General features: G+C 37.3%; 1 protein-coding gene across 3 annotated transcripts in view; it reads right to left on the bottom strand.

The window, feature by feature from the left end:
• Nucleotides 1-13,890, bottom strand: part of LOC139980127 (uncharacterized) — a 33,304-nt gene extending 19,414 nt beyond the window's left edge. For 2 of the 3 annotated variants that reach the window (XM_071991519.1, XM_071991522.1), the window contains exon 1: nucleotides 13,749-13,890. The gene's annotated coding sequence lies outside the window, so the exon portion shown is untranslated. Of the gene's footprint in view, nucleotides 1-10,929; nucleotides 11,184-13,748 lie in introns of those variants that run through there. The other variant, XM_071991521.1, reaches the window with a different exon arrangement.
• Between the last annotated feature and the right edge of the window lie 749 nt (nucleotides 13,891-14,639).

Below are 14,639 nucleotides of genomic sequence, written 5' to 3'. Positions count from 1 at the left end.
CCAATTATGAAAGCTTGTTTATGGTCAACTTCCCTTCCATTCCTTTGGAAGAGGAAGAAGACTTTGGGCTCAGTGTTGGTTTGAACTGAAATGACCTAGGTCTTATCTCACTTTCGTATCGCCTTAACAATACTAAAATTGTCTAGTATCCAGAGAGAAAATTAATTTGACTGGCAGACTGAAACCTTTCCAAACTTTTCTTCTAGAGATATCTTGTCCACAAGGTACAGTATCTCACTATTTGGCTTCTTGGGCTACAAATGACATTTGACCTCTTGGGCTACAAATGACATTTGACCTACATAAAAACCAGGCTTGGGGCGATTACATCTGAATGTAATCGATTACGATTACGATTACTTGAGAATGTATGATTACGATTACAATAACAGCCTAAAGTTGAAGTAATCGATTACGATTACATTGTAATGTAATCGTGATTACAATCATGATTACATTGTGGTTACTTGCACAATCCTCTGCATATCTGTTTAATATAACTCTCTGCCAGGAAATAGGGCAATGAAATAGGGCAAAGGAAGGGCATTTACAGTATATACGGACAAAATTGTGAAAGTATATCTACAATTCCTACCAGGCATTACACACTTTATGCCTTAACACGTTTAAGATGTGTAACCCATAAGTCCAGTAAAAAATACAATTTAAACAGACAAAGAGTAAACAGACAAATACTAAAGTAAAACAAATCAAGATTTTCATGCAACACTATATTTTGTAAACTAATAATTTCTGCATAGCAGCAAAACTAAAAACTCTTTTACATTATAACACCAAAATAAAACTAAACAGCTTTGAAATGGGGCATTCCACAGTACATGGGACATGGAAGGCCAAAGTAAAAGTAAATTATTTCATCAAAAAGTGCTCAACTCTGTTAAAGCAAATTCTGATCCACCAAAATACTTAATTTGCAGTGATTTTTTCAGCAACAAGTTTAATTAAATTAATTAAAGAGGTGTAAATGGTGCAAAGTTGGATGGGTTATTGGACAATGGAATGTAGGCAAATTTCTGAATAAGTTTATTGTGCTAGAGAATTCTAGAAGCAGGAACACTTTTTTGGTCACACTAAAAGCCAATAGTAAGAATTAGTTTTAATCATTTCCACTAATTTTGCCCTTCTCATTCGAATTTCACTGTAATCATAAATGTAATACGATTACTTTGTATATAATTTTCACAAAAGTTATCGATTACGATTACAATTACTTCAAAAAATGTAATCGATTGTAATCGATTACGATTACTGATTACGATTACCCCAAGCCTGATAAAAACCAATATATGCTCCTTTCTCTCAATGGAAGTATAAGAAATGAGAAAAAAAGAAATTACTGTAAAAATGTGATCATGAAAGCCGAAATTAGGGCTATCAACTTCTGGACAACATATAATGTACACATACAGTACTGCACTGTACTGTTCCAGGACTCTCCTGTATAGCCTACAGTGCTGTGATACTATTGGAAAATCCATAGTAAAAAAATAAGCTTACGGAAAGAGCTATTGGCCTACTTCCAATAAACTTCAGCCACAAAAAATATCAGTTCAATTTATGCCAAATAAGAGCAGCTTTACATGTTGTGCACCACACTATCATGGATACCCAAAAAAATATTTTATACACAAACTCTTATGAAACCTACGTGTTACATGTACCCTGCAATAATTACAGTACCTTGCAGGAATTATGCAATACACATGCAACTATGCAAGCTCTGATCCTTTAAATTGATGACATTTTTGTTTGGAATTAAATAGCTAAATTGCAGGAGACTTTTAAATTGAAAACCTCCTAAAGGATGAAATATGTTCCACAGTAAACTTTTCTGACATATTATACCAGGATATTCAGTGTTAAGAGAAGTGGACTGAATTAAGCACACAGTAAATTTGCACTAAAATATTTCTAATATCCCACACTTTTAATGATAGGCATTTTGAGGGTCCCTCAGCGTTTTGGTGGTCCTAGGTTTTGAAAGCTCATGGTTACCACACCTCATCCAGAAACAAGTAATTGTCCAAGAAAAAATCAAATGGGAAACCATGGAAGGTCACTGTAGGCCTTCAAATTCATCACTACATGCAACATAATACTGCAGGTACATGAATTACAGGATATATGGAATTAATCAATAATCTGGGTTGCCTCTATCTGTGAGTCATTATACAACTTAGCCTACTTGTAAACAATCACTTCTTAGCCTCTTAGCCAGGTTCAAGCTGTCTCTGTGAATGGGAGGCCAAACAAGATCAAATTGAAATGATTACAGGCCTTTTTTACAATATCCAAGGATATTCCAGGGACAGTACATCAAATCTGGGGACATTTCCTAGGACCCTTTTCATCCAGAGATAGCACATGAAGTCCAGGACTGTCCCCTGATATTGGGAACATCTGTCACCATAATCAAAGGAGACCTTGAGGACTAAAAGTGCATTTTAAACTTTTCAGACACATGAATGGGGAGTTAGTGTTACGAGAAACTGATTGAAAACATTGCTAAGCATACACTTGCACTAAACTTGTACTAATTAATGCACCAACCAAGAATGTTTCCTTTGTGTAATAAAAGAATTGTCAACTTCAGTATAAGCACAGGTAGGCTAAGTTTGCATACCATAACTTAGATCTACTGTATGTCCTACACTGCTTACATGTACTACAGTATATAGGCCTAGGCTGTATCAAGCTTGAAGACCCATGGTACAGCAGGTTCTTGCCTCAGACTGAGCTCTGTCTGTGGTAAGTCTACTCAACCATGTTCCACCTATGGTCTCTTTCTTATGTCTTGCCATATCAGTAGTTAAGGCTTGAACGGCTAAAAATTGTTCTCTCATTTGTGTACAATGAAAGGCTTACAGCAGCTAACTACAGTAGGCTAAATGTTCATGCTGTTATCCTGCACAGTCACTACTGTACTATAGCCTACACTGTAACATAGTACTGCACACATCAAGGTGCAGCTTAAACGGAAAAACTGTTGCAATGTACTGTGTGAAGAATGTGTCTAGCTAGGTCGTTTGAAGACAGGAAAATATTAGTGTTTACACGGGTCCAAAAATCGGGAACCGGGTATCCCAGGGCCGTTACCCGTCGGGTGTCCGGGTACCCAGAAAATAATTGTTTACCCTCGTGTATCACGATTTTCAAGAAATTACATATTGGATGTTTCTCTACTGACAATGTTTTCATGGTCAAATACGTGGGTGTAAGATAAGGTATAAAACCTTCCTCAATAATTTTCATTTGCTTTTGTTTCTTTCATTATAACTTGTTAATAAATTAGTTATTTAATTATAATTAGCATAACTACTAACATCGCACTGCCGCCACTGCTTATGCTTGCTCGTGCACGTCTATTGGATAAAACAATATAAATATCCAATTTAGCTCTTAAACAGTTGTTACTATTACTACTATCTGTTATGAAGGCCCAGGGTTCGCATTAGCCGCGAGATTGCGCGATTCGCGCAATTTGATCGCATTTGGAATAAACGATTATTAAAAACTTGCGATTACTATTTTTGAGTTATCCCGTCTATAATCCATAAACATCTCGTAAAATTCCTTGTCAGCCTTTCCTTCTATGAAATAAACGAATGAATAAATAATTTCTTCCACATGGTAGCCTAATACCACACTAAGTCAATGAGAAATCTAGCTAAGCCTAACCATCTGTTTATTTGCTGAAGTTGTGACGCAGTTATAAGACATTCATGGAATACTTTTGTTATTGCTGTTACATTCGACCACATGGTTGCCTAACACCACACTAAGTCAATGGGGGTGATCTAGCCTAGCCATCTGTTTATTAGCTGAAATTGTGACACAGTTATAAGATATCCATGGAAAGCTTTCGTTATTGCTGTTATCTTAAACCACATGGTAGCTTAACAATAACAATTCAATGGGAAATCTGCCTAACCATCGGTTTGCAATTTTTTTTTAAAACAATCACATTTTGCTTAGGATCATTCGGGTAATAAATTAGGAACCGGGTTATATCGCGTAGGGCGGGTACCTTCGTTATTGCTGTTATCTTCGACCACATTGTAGCCAAACACCACACTAAATCAATGGGAAACCTGCCTAACCGTCGATTTGCCAATTTTTTTTTTAAACAATCACACTTTGCATAGGATTCGGGTAATAAATTAGGAACCGGGTGGTATCGCGTCGGGCGGGTACCCGGATAACCTGTGCAAACACTAGAAAATATGGATGCAGACAGGACTTGATGACAATTCTATGAATTCTTACATCCATGGACTACTCAAAACGAAGTTAGACCAAAGAGATGTATTGCTCAAGACAAATTAGAATCATCTGATATTAAATGTAGCTTTTACGTTGTGATCATGGATTCCAAGATAGATGCATCTGCCATCCTCACATCCCACATTTGGAAGTGAAAAGGCAGAAAGGACAGGACTGTAGGAGTAAATGCATTTACAAGGTGTCCTTCCTTACCAGTACAGTACTGTATTCATGAAATTTTGCAGAACTACTGTACATACCAGAACAAAATTTTAAAGAGCAGCCACAGCACATGTTGTAAAGAGGGGGGGGGGGGGGACAGACCATCTAGAGTTTCTAAAGTAAAATGTGAAATTTGGGATTTTTATTTCTCATTCACTACCTCCTAATTTGAATGTTCAAATGCACTTCCTGTAAACATCCACAAACTATAAATAGCCTAGGTAGCTCAAATTTCTCAGTACTTAAGTAGGAAGCTTACACTATAAGGCTTGTGCAAAAGATTTGTCCCAATATTCTTACTATGTGTGTTGTAGTAAACTATTAAAAACGTAAACTGTAAAGAGGAAACTGCCCCCCAAAAAATGTCTACAAACATGTTAAAAATAGAATTTGTATTTTATGTTGCATGCATGTCCAATACTGTATTCTAGCTCCTGGGCTCACATTACTAGCTAAATGTTTCTTTATACTGACCTTTAGCATTCAAAGAAACATTCTGAGAGTTACAAGTCAATCATGTAAGGAGGGGAGCTAAATCTTTGACACTTTATTGGGTTGGCCGGGGAGGGGGATAACTATGTCGTGGCAAATGAAGTGGGCACAATGCAATTGTCAGGTCACCATTAGTATGCCCCTACCGTCACCACAACATAATAGCGTACTCTTAAAGACCTCATGCTAGTAATATGCTTTTTGTTTCAACTTTTAATGTCAGCACAACTTATTCGGCTTGCAGTAGCAGCAAGGATGCACGTCTCTAGAGTTAGAAGTAATAAGAATTCATATATTTTGTTGTCGGCAAGCCCTAGCAAATGGAGTGATCAGGGGTTACAGCGCTAGCTCCATCCTCAACACACTAAATATTCATATATTACAGTCGGTTAACACTTATGTATTTCTTTATCCAGCTCCATCCTGAATGCATGTTATGCTTGCGCGGAATCGCCCATTAAATTGAACTTGGAAACCACTCACTTTGACATGAGACCCCCATTCTCAATATCAGAACACGCTCTCATGGTCACTGAGCAGGTTGTTGAGGTTTCTTTAGAAGATGCGCAGCGCTTGTATTACCATCTATAATTACGTTAAATTACGAACCTAAAAACAACAAGGAAAGTTAAACTGTCACAGCTGATCCCAGGTTAACCCAAAGCTCTGTTTACATTAAAAACTTAACACAGAGCACGGACTTTGATCCTCCCTCTAACCCTAGTCTAACTCAGGGTTCAAATTGCGAGGTACTGTATGATCTGCATTTACATTAAAAATTTAACATCAAGCACAGTGCTCCCTGTGCTGGCAGTCTAATGAAAACGAGTCTCAAATTAGAGACTAAAGCAATGCATTAATGCACAATGGAAACAAAGTACAATTCTTAAAGCAAATTATGCCATATGATCACGATAATCTGTTAATAGAGACTTAAAATCTGCCCATGTATCAAAGAACTAGAAATTTTGAGAAAATTTGTAAACCATTTTATTGAAACTGAAACTTGTAATAATTTAAAGATGCATAATACATGCCATGTTTGAAATAAAACCAGAAACCTAAATAAACAGGCATGATTCCCTGACGAAATTTATTTCAGAACATTTAATGAACCAACACGGTTCTTTCAGCATTGTTACGAACGTGTCTGGGATGCAAAATCTTCAAATTGCTTGCATCTGCGCAGACATCAACTTTTTTATTGAGAAACAAACCCCAAGTACACACACTCACAACTACTGTAGGCCTATGCAAAACATAACCAAGTTTTGAATGAAATATATCTTTCTTTCTGTCTTTCAAAAACTTCTCAAAGAACAAAATTTGTTCCAATCCTACAAAGGGTTGAATTTGTTTGAAAAAAAATAAATAACAATCAACAGCAAGGCATAGGGTTAATAACATTTTCATTACTTAGACTTTTATGCTAAACTTAGTCATCATAATGCATTTCCAAATTTCCTGTGATTTTGATTGGCTAATAGTACCTTACCCATTGTCTGCAAACATTCTTGCATTTGTAGCGCCCAGCGAACACAAACTATGCAATTAATGTACCGATACTTTCCCCTTGTACAGATAGCAAATTTTGTGCTATAAGCTATCATCTATGTGCACTCAAATATCATTACATTAGGCCTTGTTGTCAGGTACAATTCGACAACAAGTGCTGATGGAATGAAGATGCTCTTGAATTGTTTTTGAGTCTATCAAGTAATATTTGAATCATTTTTGATCAGAAAATGTTAAGAGCTGAGACAATCTATGAATTTTGTGGGAAGCTAACATTTCTGATACTGAAAAGGATTTTTCATCTCAAAGTTTGTTTGTTCTCTCCTCATTGAGAGAGTTGCTAATGTAAAGTGTGCATTCATACCACAGTAATTTCTTTCTTGTAAAGTTTTGGGATCCCTTGACCCAAGCTTCAGTCAATTTTTGTGCAATATTCGTGTGTAAACTACTGTACTTCATGCATTGTCAAGAGTAGCCAATGAAGTATTATTATTTTTTTTTATCGACATTTATACGTAAAAGTAATTTACTTGGGCCTGCTGTTATTTTCGTGGAGCTGGTAATTTGCAAATACTGAAAAGAACCCAGGGTAAATATTGGATCAGGTTCTGTGGATTTGCCCATGTGCAATAGAAAGTCTGAAGTTCCAACCGTCCTATGTACATGCAGTCATGAACTGCATAGAGTTGAGCCAGAAGGTTTTCTGCATACTTTGGATACAGGGATTTTTTAAGAGTTGGTGGTTGGTGAAATCACTGCATGGTCAAAGCATGGAGCTTCTGAAGCGTTGGCGAGTAGGGAAGTAAAAGGGCAGTTGAAAGGGGAAGGGCGAGTGAGAAGAGGGGCCGGGCAGGCCACCCCTGTAAAACAGCTAAGCTAGGGCACTGGGCCATCTGCCCTAGAAATTGTGAAGAGCATTCACACAGTACAGGTAGTGATACGATCACATCTTTAAAACTACACTAGTAGCTCATCCAATAAACACAATCTATATTGGCTCGAGACGCAAGCTTTTTTTACTGGTCGCAAACTTTCTCCTCTAATATCATTGCTGTTCTTGTACAATACTGCTTCATAATAAAGTGAATCCACATACTGTACCAAGCATAAGAAATGCAAGAGTGCATCGAAGTTGTACTTAGAGTTACTTTGATCAAAGGTTGCCAGACTTGACCTGTCAACCTCACATGGTCTACAGCAGGGTTTCCCTAACTTTTTCCTCCCACGAACCCCCTGTGGATGTTAGAGTTGTCCACGAATCCCCAACTTTTCGAGACACGATCTGAGACATTATTATACTATAATATGCATAACAGTGCTTCATAAAAGATCAAGTTCATAGTGTAATATTGTAATGAAAAAATAAAAACAAGAGATTCATGAACAAATATATATTTGAAACTTCAAGATCAAATCAGCTCTTTATCTTCACGACGTACTGTCATGCGTACACCAACTTCACCAAAGTCTTGCGGACTGTGTCTGTTTCATAATCCAGTTATTTATCACATGTACGGTACGGTAAGTACTATGGCAACATATGCGTATGTAACGTGAAAAGAGTTTGTTAATAGGTACGACTTTGTACATTACTAAATTATATGATATCTGATTTGGCATGGACTCACGCACCCCCCTGGGGGTTCATGCACCCCAGTTAGGGAACCCCTGGTCTACAGTGATAGCTCCTGCTTTCACAGTATGCAAGCAATTTTCTTGTTGCATGTAAGTTATAGGTTAAACAATTTAAAGGCATTGAAGACTCGCCCCAAACCGCGTGCCGCGCTCTGAAAAAGTTCACTTTCCGATGCTTGCAAATGACGTTTTCTTCTTGTCGCTATAAAATGTAGACAGTAATGAAACATGATACCTTGTTATCTTTTATCTAGACCTGAGATGTCCACGCTGCTATGTACACTGTGTTGTGGGTATTGACCGTAGCTGTATATATTGAATGTACCTGTACACTAGTGTCTAATTACTAGCAAGCTTTGTATGTATTTTCTGGGATCGAAGGTGGTGTCTAACACTTCTGTTACACCTTATTCGAAACTAGGGTTGGGCGATATTTTCTTTTTAATGTCACGATAAATAGTTCAAAAATTATCGCGATATTTCGATAATTACGATAATTTTTTCTTGTTGTTTTTAGTGTGTTCGCGAACACACTAAAAACAACTGCCGATTTCCCACCGGTTTTCGCGCAGCAAACACACCGAGCATAATGGCGTGGGGTTCAAGGCCCGCCTTAGAGCCCCGTTGGGTTCAAGGGGTGGAACCCCTTGTGGTGGTCCGGGGGCGAAGGCCCCCGGAAAAGTTAAGTATTTTTGCGTGTCTGGCGACAAAAAAATTCGCAATTGAGGATTCAAAATACTGACTAACTTTATGAATTTAAATTGTCACGAAACTGATGAAAGTTTTAAAATGACAAGTTAGGGTAGCTATATTATGTGATAAAATGAAAAGAGAATTAATATGTCTTACAATGTTAATAAAGTTTAACTTACAAAACTGTCGATATTTAGAAACAAACTACGTTCGGCAAAGCCCCGTTTCTAGACTGCCTAACAATCAGTTTACAACTGCAGTGTTTAACCGTACTTAAATATCATGGTAGGCTACAATGTGCTCAAATTTTCTCAGGTACCTTGCAAAACAAGCCCCCTGTCTAACACCTGTTTGTTAACATTTTTGGCACGGTTCCCAAAAACTTTTCATGGAGTAAACTTTTTTGGCTCCACTCTAGAATTAATTAGGTCAGTCAGTAAAGGATCCGTAAAGTTATGCGAAATATTATCTTAGACGTTCAAGGAAAGTAGGTAAATATCCCCGTAACATTAAGGTAAGTAAAACACACCTCAAGCCAACCGACTCCTCCGCATGAACAAAACAATCTATTCCCCATGATACACGAGGCACAGTCTATACCATACAGACATAGCACGATATCAAGGCCCCAGCTACAAGTATGGCCATCTTTATGAAAGTAAACCTTGTAATTCCATGTTTTAGGCCACCCGGCATGATTAACTTAATGCTAAATATTGTTTCCATGTCCTTGTAGAAATCGTCAACTTCGCAAAATACAATTAGTTGTGTTTTTGTTGTTACGTGAGATCCGTAACCGACGAAGTGGTTAGGCTATTTACTATACAATTAACTATGGTAGGATATTATTATTATTATTATTTTTTTTTTAAATTCTAGAAAATACTTTCTTTCCCCCGCTTTAAACCAGATGTGGTCTTCTGGTTTATTCATAAATGGGTGTACTAGAGCCTTGTTTACATGACACTTGTTGCATTTAGCACGATATGCCAGTTTCGCGTTAATTTTTCGAAAGTATTTTCCTCGATCTTTCGTAAGATTAGAAAGGTGTACCAACTTACTTTTCGTACACAATTGGTAATTTCTCTACTGATTTTCAGAGTTTTGTTCTCTATACAGTCAATGTTGTAAAGAACGGGTTTTTACGAAGTTCAAAAGTCAGTAAATGAAGTTGATAAAATATTTCTTTTCAATTTTCTTAACCATGGAATGCTAGAATAACATTTACACATAAAACGGAGAATTTTTTTTCTACATCTATTTCAAATTTTTTTCACAAGAAATTATCGTCATTTGTTCAATCCTCAAAAAATATCGTCTTGAAAAAAAATTATCGCGATAATAATAATTTTCGATATATCGCCCAACCCTATTCAAAACTAGGTCAGATTACCGGCATGAGACGTTTCTTTGTGCGCGACACACCCTTTAATGTTTTTTGTTCACATTACAGGCCTGATATGCTTCTGTAAACACAAGCCAATTGATACATGTGCCATCTGGGGTAATTATAACCTAGTATTGTGTTGTCCTTTATAAATGAGTTTTATAACACACCTTTTCATGGCTAACTGCAGATGCCCAAGTTATTATGAGTGGATGCAAACACTGTTGAGTTGTTATGCTGCCTGCGACACAAGCTTTAATATGTCATTAACAATGCTTGTAGAGAATCACATTGAACCGGAAAGGTAACTTTGCAATAGAAAGAAAAGCCGGACACAACAGAGATGTTTAGAATAGGCCTATTAATAACAATAAGCCATTATTTTTTTTACTATTTATTTGTATTTTGTGCAATGACTTCCCACAGGGATCAGGACTTTCCCATGTACCTGTTTTGAAATGTTTTCCAACCCGGGATCAGCCTTTTGTATGAATGATACACACAAATCATAACGTTAGGATATTTTGTCATAGTTTCGTCCCAAAATATGTTATGGCCATAGTGATTAATTAGGAAATTATTTATAGAAAACTCTACCTATAAATTCCTCATTTAGTGCACTGCTTTTAGGGACCACTGTGGAAAAATTTATGTACTTTGTACTTCGTATATATAGGTAGAAAATGTCAAAGGAAACTCACTAATAGGGCTTGCTTAAGCCACTTGCTTCATGTGGGGAGTATACATGTCAGTAATAAGTCAAACATCTAACAACTTGTCTTGGACTCTTGCCAAGGTGTCTGTTGGCCAAGGCGATGGTTGCATCTTAGTAGCGACAGATAACCTTGTTGTTTAACTGGGCCTATGGAGAAGCTGGTTGCGCGAATTGTTTTTTACACAAGAAAAGAAAAGGGATAAAAGCATGCTGTTATTTTACAGGTTAAGCAAATTTCTAGCTTCAATCTGTTGTTACTAAACTAAGACTAGGTATCCTGAATTTTGTGTAGGCCACACATAAGGTGAAGTTCACACAAGTAGTTATAGGCCTACCAATCAGAAAGCATGTATGTCAGCTAATGGACAGTGTAGGATACAACCATTTAAATGGTCAACGGTTCTGAAAACGATTGTTTAACTAATCTGTGAAATCAACAGAAACGTGCAACTCGATTCCAAGATTTTTATTTTCAATTTTTTCATAAATTTCTATTATTTCTTGACCGTGGAAGTGACTTTCACATTGTCAGTGTTATGCAAGCTGTAATCAAAGAGCACAACAAAGCATAGGTTAGTGGAAACAAAGAAATCAATCATGATTTAAAAAAATTGACTGGTATTGATCTAAACAAAATTTTAAAACCAAAGCAGCCACACTGATATTTTACATATTTCAAACTATCACAGAATTTCAAGCATATGTGAACAACATTTTCACAAACTTAACACAAAGGCCCAACCCTAAGTGAAGGCTGAAAATCTTTACAAAGATGTGATCAAATGATAGCTAACTTCTGAAAAGAAATTCTTATCATATACGATTTAGGGAGAATAAAAGTAATTTCCTGTAGAATAGGCCATAGCACACTGTATACACTTTTGAGTACCCCTAGTGTTCATTTCAGAAAAAGTGACAACACATTCATCAACTTTGTCACTTACGGTAATTACCTATAATAACACTATCCTACCATTGAACTGCGATGACAACTAAGCATAACCAAATCGAAAACTGCCTTGTGTTTGAAACATTCGTTACCAAACAAGGAAAAACTTTTTGCACTGGAGTCCCAGGAAACACTGTGCATATTTTTCCAAAAGTCAATTTTAAGTTTAAAATCACTTGATTTTCTGGTTCCTTATATATATAAGAACAACTTTATGGAAGCTGCATGTGTGTAGGCCTACTGCAAGTAACTACACCTTCATCTATAAGCTGTTATTGCGCAGAAACCAAACATTGTTACATGCATTTCTCTGGTAATGAAGTCATGCTGGGTACAATAGCAAGTTCTCTGGCAAGGTAGCCCGTTATGAATTAGTTACAGGCACATGTACTATAGAAATAATCTCATTTGTTACAAACAAGGCCAGTGTCCGTTGTCGTTTTGATGAACAAACTTTCATTGCTCGTTCTTTGCAAAGTGAGAATTCCCGTGGAAAAGAAATGCATCATCATAATGATGTAATGGAAGAAAATCTGTTGAAACTGCGTTAACGTATCCACAGATATAAAATGGCATATTGTGTCTCATAATTTCATAAAGTATTCAAGGGAACAAAATCTGTCATTTACTAAACCATTTGAATTTAGGATTTTCTCTACCCTTTCTTTCCTTGATGTAAACACAAGTTGAGCTGTGTTGGTGCACTAGCTAAACGGTTTGGGACTACTGAACATAAGCCTATACATGGAAAGAGCACAATGCCTATGATGTAGGCTACATCACGGGAAATCACTACACTAATGGAGAGAGTGATGTGTAAGTCAGTGCCTCTGTTGTGCTGCTTGAATAATACAATGGCTTCCATGAAAAAATAACCAAATTTGTTCAATTTTGTGCATCGACAACTTGGGGCAATGAACTGGAATACCTTTAAGCATCATTGATTCCTTGAAATCAAATGAAGTTTTGGTGGTAAAAATGGCATATCATGAAACTATCATTCGGTCCAGAAACTCTTTACACCTCCTAAAGCCATATTCTGCATACAGTATGTCAAGCTCATCCTTCTCGGCCTTTTGGCTAAGATCATACATGTGTAGTATCTGTTCCCTTTCGAAGGGAATGTAGATGCACACCCGACGATGATCACACAGTCAGTCTAAATGCAAGGGGACTGGGGTTGGGAGCGGATCAGTCATTCGGTAGTTTGGTTTTCGTGCCCAGGTTCATTCCTGGGCGACTTTTTCTTAAACAGTATCCTTCTCCTTCAAGTTTACTTCAAGTGGAGAGAAATCAATCACTAGGGCTACAGTAATACATGCAAAACACCCTTGAACGTGTGTTTCGGACAGCATACTATGCCTAAAACTAGTTCAATTTGCTGAAGAGACTGGATATGAATTGTTATGAACACATTGCAGAGGTTCATTGAATGCTATCAAACATCGGCCTACTACTGTAGGCTATGATAACAGACTGATTTCGTGCTTTGAGAAGACTGCAGATGCTGACTCTTGCTATGCAGCAAATAATGTTGAATTTAACCATACTAAGCAGGCTTGTGGTAAAAACAGAATACTTCCAGTTAAGGGGTATGACTTGCTTCACTTTTATGTTGGAAAGTCTACAGAATAACTGTTAGGCTAAACTTAACTGTGTATAAGTTGGCAACGATATAAGTAGACAGTACAGTATTGACGTAATGCAATATTGCTGTTTGCACGTGGTGTATCGTAGCTTGCCCGTGACCTACGTACGTGCGTTCATCATACAGGCTTTAACAATCAAAATAAACTTCGATCAAACCTTACAACCTTTAAAACATGAAACAAATTGTTGAGAGTCATGAATTTTACCTTATCTTCCACTTCCCTATGATTTTTCTGACAAACTGAAGGGAAATCGACTAATTTGCCAAAGATAGATGGCTTCTTCGTCACACTCGCCCATAGTACCGCATTGTATTGTGGGTAATCTTATTGGCGCCAAATATGACGAAGACAGCCTTGAGTGTTCGAATGCAAATGTATTCGGTCAATTTCAGTGCAAAAATGAGAGGTTCATCAACGAGATGTTAGGAGTGACAAGTTATTTATAAATCAAACATTGACAGAGTGGATAGAGTTCCAGTTATCTAAACATGTATAAAATATAGGCTGATTTGACCAAGAAACATTCGCGCTTGCGCATTCACGAGTTTCATTGTTTCTTGCATTTGTGCCCAACGTAACCATACTCGGGTGCCAGGGATGCTATAAATTCTTTAATTGTCATGCGCATAAAATAGGCTGTATGTATGGACGGCCATAGATGCAAAAAACAGGTATTTCGTGGTGTTAGCTGGCTGTAGACAAAGAGCGCTAAGACTAGAGGTGAATGCAGGGTCATTGTTTAATCAGGGAGCTGCGTTAGAGTAGCAGCTCCCAGGTTTACTAATGAATGAGAGGCAGTGTTTGTGCATGTGGATGCGAAACCCATGTGTGAACAACCTGTTGATTATCATAGCACTTTTTAAGGTTTACTACCATTCTTCTTGCTTTGCTATTGACTAACATCAGCTCATCCTCAATTTACCAAGTCACAGTGCTAGAGCCCTAGTTAGAGCTATTACAGGTATGGCTACAGTTTGATGTAATGGGTCTGGGGTTGAGGGTAGAATGTGTTGCTTCAGTAGTTTTCTCGCCCAGGTTCTATAATGGGTTTACTTTCCTTAAACAAGGTTAGGCCTGGTACAGTATAGTGGTCTG

Source organism: Apostichopus japonicus, chromosome 14 (assembly GCF_037975245.1).
Source record: "Apostichopus japonicus isolate 1M-3 chromosome 14, ASM3797524v1, whole genome shotgun sequence".
Taxonomy (NCBI): domain Eukaryota; kingdom Metazoa; phylum Echinodermata; class Holothuroidea; order Aspidochirotida; family Stichopodidae; genus Apostichopus; species Apostichopus japonicus.
The sequence above is the reverse complement of the archived record's forward strand: the minus strand, read 5'-3'. Positions and strand labels throughout refer to the sequence as shown.